An 11745-nucleotide genomic window follows, 5' to 3' on the forward strand; every position below is an offset into this window, starting at 1 on the left:
TACCATGACTGATATCAAGCTCCAACCTGATGCCACTGAATGCAGGGTGGAAAAGAAATGTGTGGTTAACTCTGGCTGACCATTATAAACTGCTCACAGTGCCGTATATAGGTAAATCCATCAGATTTGACTGTCTCTGTGATTGACATACACGAGCAGTCAGAAAGCTCAGGATGGAAAAGGGGGTAACAAAGGCGAGGGTAGGATGAAAACAGGAAAGAAAGATGGGAGATGCTATCTAATCAGTTGTCACTCATTCAATAGATGTTCACAAATAGCTCTTTTTTATAAGTTTCCTGGACACTGTGTAGTTGAGGGTAGGATAGCAGCCCTATTAAGATGGGAGCAGAATATAACCCTTTTCTGCAATTAATTGGTTTGCAATCAAGTTTTGCCCAGAGCTGACTACTGAATCCTGGCCAGTGCTCACAGTGATGGAAGGTGATCTTTTCTCAGGTTTTTATACCGAGGAAATGAATCCGTTGAAACAATAGGGAGACCTTGTGGATAGTGTTACTGTGCGTTTGGTTGTCTTGCTATTAACATCTAAGAGAAAGGAGCAGAAATCCATATTACCATTTCAAGAAGAGAAGGAAAAGCAAGATGTCCCAGATGTATTCCACCACTCACACCGAAGCAATTAGCTACCGTACTGCAATTGATTCTTTGGGCCCACTACCCTTCTTTTGGGGGTGGGGAATTGAGAGTAAAACAAAGAAACCAATTCAGGCCAACTGTTAAAACTGATTTGAAAAGAAGCTTGATCCAAAATTCCTGTTTTGCTTCAGTGGAAGAATTAGATGATATAGTGACAGCACATTGCAATATCTACTGCTTGATATCTATTTTGAGGCAGTGTTCAGCTGCCTGAAATATTTATTTATTCATTCATTTCTGCATCAAGTATTTATTGAGGGTCTTCTAAGTGCCAGTCCCTGCAGTAGGTACTAGAGATACAACAGAGAATAAGAGAGCTATAATGACTCTCCTTATTAAAATCAACTAGAGGAACAAAAAAACAAAAATTAAAAAAAATTAATCTACTGAAGGGATTCAGGAAATAAAAAGTTGTCAAATCAATGGTAACCATCTGTGTAGGTACCATTGAGCCTCCTAATCAACAAATCTGAATTCTGAAATACATTGAAAGGAAAACCTTTTTGAGTGCTGACTTAACATGATGTCCAAAAAGTTTCCAATTTCAGAGCATTTCAGATTTTGGATCTGGGAGTTTGGGGGTAAGGTGTTCCACTGGTGAAGTCTATGCAAACATTCCAAAATCTGGAAAACTCAAGAATAGGAAACACTCTGGGCCCAAGCATTTGGGATAAGGGATACTCAACCTCTACTAAGAAGAAAACAAACAAGAAACTACGATAAGGGAAAACATTGGTAATCTCATTTTAGGCTACTCAGGAAAGTCCTGAATAGAGTGCATTCCGTGTAGGCATGAAAGATGGGGGACCAGTCAATCAAGTTGTAGAATGAGGGAGTAGGGAGAACTTAAGGATAGATTGAAGAGCTTTTAAGGCAAAGAAAATAATACCTGCAAGGACCTAATGCAGGAAGGAGTTTACTCAAAAGCTAAAAATAAGACTAGACAAATCTACAAAGACAAAGCACATTAGTGGTTGCCTTAGGCTAGGGAAATTGGGGGGATATGAGAAGTGTTGGCTAATGGGTACAGGATTAGGGGGGTTATAAAATGTTCCACAGTTGATTGTGGTAATAGTTATGCAACCCTGAGCATACTTAAAAAATGATGAATCATATACTTTTCAAAGTGGGTGAACTGTATGGTATTTGAATTACAACTCAATACAACTATTTTTTTCTTTAATTTTTTAAGTATCTTAATATCGGGGGGGGGGTGGCTGAATAATCAAGGATGGGGAGAGAGAATAAGATGAAGTTGGAAATTCTCAAGCAGGCCTATGAGCCCTTGGCAACAAAGTCAAATTTTATTCTAGGTTCAAGAGAAGCCATCCCATCGGTACTGTGAAGATTTGGGGTGGAATGGAGTGGGAAGGCCAGAATGGAAAGAGAGATGATAGTTAGGAAAACATCACCATAACCTATGTGAGATGTGATGACTAGATGACTAAACCAGATGGCAGAAGTGGGTATGGAACAGAGAAAGGGATTTTCAAAATTCATTTTGAAGGACATCCCTGATGGGAATTGATGAAGAATAAATGTAGGAGGTGAAGCTACAACAGAGAGCAAGCTTTCTCATGATCTTCCCCCACAGCAGCTTCTAGATTCTGAAGAAGGAAACACAGATCACAAGAGCCCCTGTGGTCATTCTGGCCCAGGGCAGCCCTTAAAAACTGTATTCAGGGGCTGAGACTGGAATAGGGGTGATGTCCTGTTGACGCCTCCACTGAACCCCCTTCCCTCTCTCCCAGAGGCCCCCTTCTTCTCCTCCATCTGGATTTGTTGCAAGACCCACAGATCCCAACAGCCCTTGCTGTGTCTTGCAAACTGTGGAGGATCCCTCCACTTTACATAAGTTGTGTTAGGAAAAGATGTTAACTGGGCAAAGGGAAGAGGAGGGAGAGCCCAGTAAACAGAAGGCTGGATTTTTCTCACTTCCTTGGGAACCTGTCCACTCGCGGCTCATCATCTGCACTGCAATCTCGTTTGGCAGGAAGCAAAGTGTGGGCTGGATTGGCCTCCTCAGAACAACTAACTTGTTTGACTCCAAAGAATACTGAGACACTAAGCCCCGGGCCTTTGGCAATCTCTCCCTGTGTGTACACGGTGGATGTTGTCCACTCACTGACCCCAGGAACAGAGAGCCTTCACGGAACAGCCTGGATCCAACCGCAACCCCTCTGAGTCCCTTTCTCCATCCGAGTGGCTGGAGAGTCCTGGTATCCATATGGCTTTTAGGCCAAAAATATGTATTTCCTCTTCCCTGTTCACACCTCCATCCCGTCTTTCCCACCTGCCTCTTGAAGCAGAATGTGGAACATTCAAAAAGTAGTTGTAAAGCGTGGACTGCGGAAGCCAACAGAATCCAACTTGCTGGGTTATCTTGACCAAGGCACCAAAGTTTTCTGAGCTTCCATGTTACATACTTCACCAAGGGCTACCAAACAACAAGAGCAAAAACGTGGGTAAAGACGAATAAAGTTGGTCGCAACACCAAACTGTTTCCTTGACTCATTCAACAAATATCGACAGACACCTATTTTAAGTGGGTCTTGCAGGTGATGGGGATACGATGGTGAACAAAGCACATGAAACCCTGCACTATGGAGCTTATGTTCTTTTCTACAACTTTGAAAACTTTGTGATACAGCATGTATATGAAAAAGGACACAGATACTAAGCATACGGCTTGATGAGTTTTCGCACACATGCATATAACAACGAAAACATCAACCAGGCAAAGAAATAGAACATTCTCCAAGTATCAGGTTTCTTTTTTTTAATGCTTCTTCCCAATTAACGCCACTCCCACCCCACATCTGCTTCCACCAGAGGTAAACACTGTTCTGAATTCAATGACCATAGACTTGTTTGCCTCTTGAATTCATGTAGATGAAATTCATGCCCTTTTGACTCGCTCTTTTGTATTTGATTTCTTTCACTAAAGAAAAATGTTTGTGAAAGTTATTCATATTGTTGCATGGATTACTAGCTTTTTTATTTTATATTGCTGTATGATATTTCTTTTTCTTTATTTTATTTTATTTTTTCAGTTCTGGGGATTAAATCCAGGACCTTGTACTTTCTAGGCAAGGGCTCTACTACTGAGTTACATCCCTAACCCATATTGCTGTATAATATTTCACTGAATGAATATATTATCATTTATCTGTTCTAAAATGAATATGGACATTTTTATATATGTCTTTTGATGCACTTAGGCATTCACTTCTCTCATACATACCCTTCAGCATCAAATTCTTAGTATATGCGTAAATTTTGGTCAACTTAGAACACACCGACAATTTTCCAAAGTGGGTTGTGACAATTTATAGACTCATCAGCAATATTCAAGATCACAGTTGCCAGTGGAAAAAGGGACAGGATATAAATTTAATAAGTTATGCAGCATGTTAGAATGTGATAAATGCTATAGAAAAATAAAACGGGGAAAGACAGACTAAACTTCAAATGGTATGCTCATTGACATGTACCTGTTTTATCTTTTTCTAATGATTTTATACTTGGCATATTTGGAGTTGATTTGGTCATTATTTAAATCAAGAAATATTTATTGAACACTTACTATATACTCAGCACTGCATTAGGGGATATGAGAGTATAAAGCAAAGCCCACAATTTGAGGGAGTTTGCGGTGTGGGTGGTAGTTACATTGAGTATAAGGATCTAATCAGAGGGAGCAGTGCTGTCCTGTCAGAGTGATGGGAGCTTTTCAAGGGAGAGAAAAGTGCCAATCCTACTAGCAAGGAAGGGGACTCCAGAAGAGAGACAGAATCATGTGCCACGATGTGCCTTTATTGTTTTCTCACTTTCCTCCTATTTTAGATCCTCTTCATTTGGTGTGTGTGTGTGCTCAGAAAGGCCTCTGGATATCTTCGTGGGACTGTAACCTGACCTTACTGAACCATAGGTTCCTCCAGATGCCAGTCTTGTTGGGTGCATTTGTCTTTTCAACAGACACAGCTCCAGACTTGGGCCAAGTATTCTTCTAGATCAAAAGATAGAGCGGCATTCAAACAATCTTGGCTCTCAAGAAGTTGATGGTCCAGCAGGAGAGAAAAAATAGACATACAAATGACGAAAAGAAATGAGGGAAAAAAAGGTCAAAAGCGAGGTGTTAGTAAAGCATTTCAGGCATTTGGAAGAGAAAAAGATGTGGAGAAATCAAGTCACCAGAATTCCATGTCAACAACACACATGTTCTCTCTCATTCTCTTTCCTTCTCCCTCTCTCACAGGCGCTTGTGCAGACACACACACACACACACACACACACACACACACACACACACCAGAATTAGACATTTCTGCAGCCAGGAGCAGAACCCACACTTGTCTGAATGGCTGCATCTTTTCTGCTTTGAACCTTTTTCTATCACACTCTGAGAACTAATTCTGTAAATGCTGCTTATTAAAAAAAAACAAACAAAAAACCCTCTACCTTATGATCCCAGCCATCCTATAGTGGAGATCTAGAATCCCCAAAGCAGCCTGAGGAGTCCAACCTTTGAGCTCAGAGTAGTACCTGCTGGCTGAGAAGTGCAGCCTGTGGAAAGGAAGAAAGAGGAGAGAGAATGCAGGAGAAGAAAGGAGGTGTGATGAGGGAAGAGAGGAAATCCTGAAGAAGAGGGCTTCAGACACTTGCCCTCATCTCCAGGCACCTCAAGATTTTATCTGACTGTTTCTTTCATTGAATATGAGGCTGGTGATTGAGAAAAAGCCATGTGGATGGTGGCTATGGGACTGCCTGTCTTTTGTCCTTCCTCTGCTCTGCTTCTGAGAACAGGAGTGAGACAGCTGGAGCTCCAGACCCCATCTTGGGCTGTGAGGTTAAGACCACATGCTGGAAATGGCAGATAGAGTTGGAGACGGAGATAGAAGAAGCTGTCAAGGCAGCAGAGCTGTCAAATCAGCCCTGGATTTTCTTCCTCCACAGAAATACAGTCTTCACTTGTGTAAGACACCGTTATTTTGGTTGTCTGTTATTCACAGTTAAACATGATCCTAATGGATACAGAATTGTTTCTGATACAGAATCATTTTCTTGACAAATTAAAATTTACAAACCAATTACCAGATGATTACTATTACACATGATGAGAATTGCTATGATCTTTCTTCCAATTATATTTTAAATCACACAAGTAATTTCATACATTCAAACAATGTGAAAAAAAAATTATAGTAAAGACTGACAATTACTCTTTAAAATTCTCCTCCCCCTCCTCTCCTACCCTATTCCATTCTCAACCTCCAAAGCAAGCATCCAAAGTAAGTGCAAGGATCATCTCTTAGGTCCCTCTCTAGACGTTTACAAACACATCAAGGCTCTGATGCACTTCTGTTTTAAAAAATGGGATCCTTCCCAGGGGCTTGGGAGGCTGAGGCAGGAGGATCGCAAGTTCAAAGCCAGCAACAGCGAGGTGCTAAGCAACTCAGTGAGACCTTGTCTCTAAATAAAATACCAAATAGGGCTGGGGATGTGGCTCAGTGGTAGAGTGCTCCCGAGTTCAATCTCCAATACCTCCCCCCAAAATATGATTCTAACTTGCATATTATTCTGCAGTGTTTACCATTTAATGATGAAATATGACTTCTGTCAAGGCTGAGATATTCTTTTCACCCCTTTGAAGTACTTCATACGTATGGATGAATGATAACTAATCAATTACACTTTAACATGGTTTACAACTTTCATATCATAAAAAATGTTTCAATCAACAACCCTGTGCTTGTGAATGAGATTTTAATAGGATGGATTTCTAGAAGTGGATTTGCAAGGTTTTGACCTTCTGAAGTGGACTTCAACTTTCTTAAAGGATTGAAAGCGATGTGGCAGGTTTTTTGTTTTGTTTTGTTTTGCCTCCCAATAGCAGCTGCAAGATGATAGAGCTAAAGAATGAGACAGGGCTAATGGGAAGGTCAAGCGTCCTGCTCACCCTCTAGCCATAGGAAGCAGAAAATGGAGAGATTCTATAAACTGAGGGAGGCCTATGAGTCTAGTGAAGGGACAGAGCCTGTGGTCACATCTGAGCTTGTGACCAGCTGGATACCCCCTAACCCAAAGTATCTGCTTCACCCAGCTTCATGCATGGTTCTTTGTGGCCGATGCAATGCCAGGCTGGATTCGGGAACGGAAAAGACCTTCCCAGGGACAGTTATGCTGTTCTGCCATTTGTTCACATTCCCCTCACCATATCTGATTTTAACATCTGCTGCGTGATGTTCATCCTAAGAGTGCCCCACTGTTCTGGGATCAGTGCACAGCATCACATCAGCTCATCATTTCCCAAGAGTAATAAGTGAAACCAGCCCACGGCACATTTTGAGTGGGAGACTGGATCTATAAAGGCCAACTATTTCGGGAAGGAGGCCAGAGGCTTCCTAACCAAACAAGCACAAATTTCGTTTTCTTTTGCAGCCAACCATTTCCTTTCATTCCCAATCTATTTACAGATCCCCTGGAATAGGTCAAATCCGTCTCAGCATACCGCTGCTCAGCAGAATTATTGACCAGACTTGGGGCCTTCAAACTCTGGACCAGAAGTTCTTGACCTTTCTTTGGGCCATGGATCCATTTGGCAGTCTGCTGAAGCCCATGAATTCCTTCCCAGAATGATGTTTTTTAAGCAGTCGATGTAAAATACATGGAGCTACAAATGAAATGAGTCATCCAAACACGCAGTTAGTAAAAATGTTGAAGAATAAGTGTGCGACAGAGTATGCAGTCTTTCTATTTAACATTAAATAGTAATATTCCACAGCAGGAGGAGCGCCTGGCATCGTTCTGAAGAAGTGACAAGTGTGAACAATGTTTGAAGATGTCTGCAATAACCAACAAATGATATGGATACATCTCTGATGACTAAGGACCACAAACACAAGGATCCTACTAATGCCACTGTGGTCTGTTGCTACCCACATAAAGCAAACAAAATTTGAGTCTGAAGTTCATGAAAGGAAAGATGCAACTTTTCTCCACCCTCGTTCACAGACCCTGAACTCTAGTTGAAGAACCCTCCGGTCCTCTTCCCTGCCAGCCCTCTCACCCTGGTGTCCCACAGGCAACTCCCAATCAAAGTGGAATGAATTCACCATCTTCTGCTGCTTCTCCACTCCCCATAAACAGAGACACCCCACCCATGACCCAAGCCTCAGACCTGGTTCTGACCTGGGGCTGCCTTCCCCCCTTCCCTTCTAGGTCATCCTTCTCCTTGTTCTTCCCCCTATGAGTCTCCTCCCCATACTGCCAACTCCCTCTATTTGGTGTCACCCAGGTGGGCTCTTGTACTAGCCTTCTGCCCCTCTAGTCTGTCCTCCTCATGGCTATGGGAACAATTGTTCCAAAACAGCAATATGTTTACAGCTTCAGTGTTTAAACCCTTCCATGGCTGCAAGATGGAGCCCAGCAGGCCTTCTGAGGTCTTCTCCTTGGTTTCCTCACCACATTGTAAATCCTTCATTAAAAGCTCCTGTAATATTTTATTTGGCTTATATATAATGTTTTATATAATATTTTATTTGGCCCTTGTCACATTTATGTGCCTCTCCCTCCATGATCCCCTTACCAACACTCCATGTCCCAATCAGAAGGAAAGGTTTCCACTCCTCCTGCATCGCAAGAGACCTGACCCTGTTCCACTCCACTCCCTCTCATCTTGACTCATCTGGCAAGACTTCCACAAACCCTTTTTTATCAGCCTGCATCCCTGCCCCTGACTTTCACAAGTGGCAGTGGACACACTCACACACACACACACACACACACACACACACGAAGCTGGTTGACCATTTTCTCCCTAGTTTCCTCACCACATAGTAAATACTTCATTGAAAGCTCCTGTAATATTTTATCTGGCTTATACTTCTATGTGACAATCCTTTTCTAGTAGACACTGAGAGTTCCTCCAGGACTATGTTTCTGCTTTTGTTTGATTTCCTTTTGATTCTGTAAAATCCAACACAGTATTTAGCACATTGAATATGCTTAATAAATGTATGAGCATTTTTAAAAGATAAACAACCAAATAAAGACTACAATTATTCATGTACATTAATAAGAAGAAAGAAATGCACCCGCAACTTCCAGCATTTAAATAAAATGTCAATCATGGCAGCAAATCACAGAAAAGAGTAGTGTGGAGTTAAACATGCGGAGACACAGAGCACACGGAGTATAAGCTAAGAGGGATTTTCCAGCTGTATCAGTCAATCCTCTTTTCTGTATCAGAAAGAGGCACTCCTCCATCCTCTATCTCTTTTACTCTTCCAACCCTCTATTAAGCATGCTCCAGGAAGAGCTCCAGGAGAGAACTAAGGCATAAAGGAGGCCTGTATGTATTCTACTTTGTGTCTCAAGTCTGATAAAAAGAATCCTGAACTCACAGGGCATGATAGTGCACACCTCTGATTCCAGTGACAAGGAAGGCTGAGGCAGGAGAATCGCAAGTTCAAAGCCAGCCTCAACAACCATGAGGTGCTAAGCAACTCAGTGAGACCCTGTCTCTAAATAAAATACAAAGAAAAGGGGGGGCTGGGGAGGTGGCTCAGTGGTCCCTGAGTTCAATTGCCAGTATCCCCTTATCCCCAAATAAGAGAATCCTGAACTCCATCCTTGGCATAGCTGTTGACCTGCTATGAAGCAAGTCCTGGGAACAATAGGCATTGCTGACCCCAAGAACTTGTTTTCTTGTCAGTATTTGGGAATTCCAATTTCTATATAAAATAAATTCCAAATTTTGAGATTTAAGGAGGTCAGTTCTGTATTTCCAAAAGAACAAAAAAAAATTTTTTTTTTTGGCTTTCTAATTTATCAAGTCTATGTTTTCTCTTTTCTGGGACCAAATGTCTGACATTCTTATTTTAACTCTGATTCCTTTCCTTAGTTCAATATATCCCTTCGTAAATAGTTGTTATTCCCCATCCACCGTATTAATTTGCAAGCAGCCACTAGACAGTTATTTACTGGTGCCATGGAATCTCTACCCAATTGGTGTGTAGCAGGGATAACTTCTGTTTTCTAGAATTCTTCTAAATGAAAAATGAAATTTGACCTCTCTTCTTATTCTAGTTCCATGCTTGGTTTTGTATTATTCCTATGGGCTAATAAAGACATTGATGAGTTTTTATGTTCACAATTTGAGGATTGCTCTCTTTGGAATGATTATTGCATTAGCATCCTATCTCTGTGTGCCTGTGGCCAGCAGAACTCCTTAGGCACTTAACTGTATAAGAAGTAGTTGGGCAGAAACAAGGGCCTCTAGTTAACTTACCAGCACCTTCAGCTTTCTCGTTAGGAAGACCCTCATTATCACTGACTTGAGAATTGCAGCTAGGTACAAGACAAATGGGATAGTGCCACAGTCATTCATCAAATGAAGGGAGAGTGTGACCTCTGCCATCCATTGGCTGAGATGAAAAGCTTTGGCATTAGCACAGTTAAAATGGTGTCCATGCCTGTACCCATCAGTTCAAGTCCAGAGTAAGGACATGGCTAGGGGTCATTTGGCTGAGCTTTCAGCTCCTGCACAGAGAGAAGTTTTATATGATCCAGTCTCTAATTCCAAAAGTCCAAAGCCTTTCATTTTTTTCTGTCTTTTGAGAGACTCTTCATTCCGGGCCTTCACACTTTTAAGAACAGAAGAGATCTTTTTGCTAGATGTTTTTGGGTACATAGGCATTTAGTGGCAGCTTTTTAGAGAAAAAAAAAAAAAAACAACTCTCCCACCAAAGAGCTATCTTTAGCAAGGTCTCCCCTTTTTCTTATTTTGGAAGCATGAAGTGCACATTTCTTTGGCTAATTAGTATTTCAAAAGCAAACCCAGACACAAGGCAAGGAATCCAGAAAGTTTTTAATTTGTAGAAATGTTTTAGTTTTGATATAGCCCAGGCAATTTAAACACATGCTTTATCAGAGACAAGGAGGTTGGGAAATGAAGGTCTCCTGAGCTTGTGGGTGAACAGCCTTCAGAGGGCCTAGTGTCAGCAAATGGTTTTGTGTGCTAAGGATGCAGGCTCAGCAGGTGGGGGTCCAGGAATGGGTCCCCTCAACTCAACTTCCTGCACCTTCACATAAATCTACTTAATCCCCTGTCAGTCCCTCTACTACTCTAACCCTTAAAAATGGATGATTGCCTTTCAGGTAAAACTTGGGCAAATTAAAGTAAGAGTACCACCTGGGCCAGGGTGTTGGATCCTCTAAAGGTAGCAAGAAGGGTTGCTGAGCCATTAGCTGAGGCTCCATGGGGCAAAGCCACCGCCACAGTCCTGTTTCAGGGACTACCAGGTTCTAGGATTCACGGATGAGCCCAAAGAGCTGTGCCCACAGATGCCAAGCCAAAGGAATAAGGGAGAGGACATTCCAGGCCACTGACCCCAGATTTCTGAGATATAAAGCTTACATCAGAGCACACAGAGTATGAGCTAAGATGGATTTTCCAACTGTACTAGTCAAGGGCATTCATGAGTTGACATCAATCCTCTTTTCTGTATCAGAAAGAAGCCCTTCTCCATCCTCTATTCCACAGATAATCCTCCGTCAACATGCTGGATTCCACACCCCTTCATGTTCCCTACACCATTGTTATGGTTCGGGTAAGTATTTCCCCAAGGTTAAAGGCATGCTCCCTAGTGGGTGCTAATGGGAGGTGCTGTAGACCTTGGGGGGGGGGCGGCTAGAGGGAAGTTCTTAGGTCACTGGGGACAGGCTACCAAAGGAGATCTTGGGACTCTCATTTGTCCTTTCTCTTGTCCTTGCTTTCTGACTCATGATGTAAGTTCCTCTGCCACATATTCCTGCCATGATGTGTTGCTCTTGCCATAGGCCCAAAAAGATGGGGTCACTCAATCGTAAACTGGAAACTCCAGAGCCATGATTCAAAAGAAATCTTCTCTTTTTATAAATTAACTGGCCCGGATATTTTTTTTTTTATAGTGACAGGAATTTGGATAATTTAAAATCACTGTGTTCTAATTGTTCTGTCTCTGGTATCTTCAATCTTTCTCTCACCACTGAATTTTTTTTTTTCTTTCCCAAGAACTGAGGGTTGAACTCAGGGTCTTGCATATA

The sequence above is a fragment of the Ictidomys tridecemlineatus genome, chromosome 5, assembly GCF_052094955.1.
Source record: "Ictidomys tridecemlineatus isolate mIctTri1 chromosome 5, mIctTri1.hap1, whole genome shotgun sequence".
NCBI lineage: Eukaryota > Metazoa > Chordata > Mammalia > Rodentia > Sciuridae > Ictidomys > Ictidomys tridecemlineatus.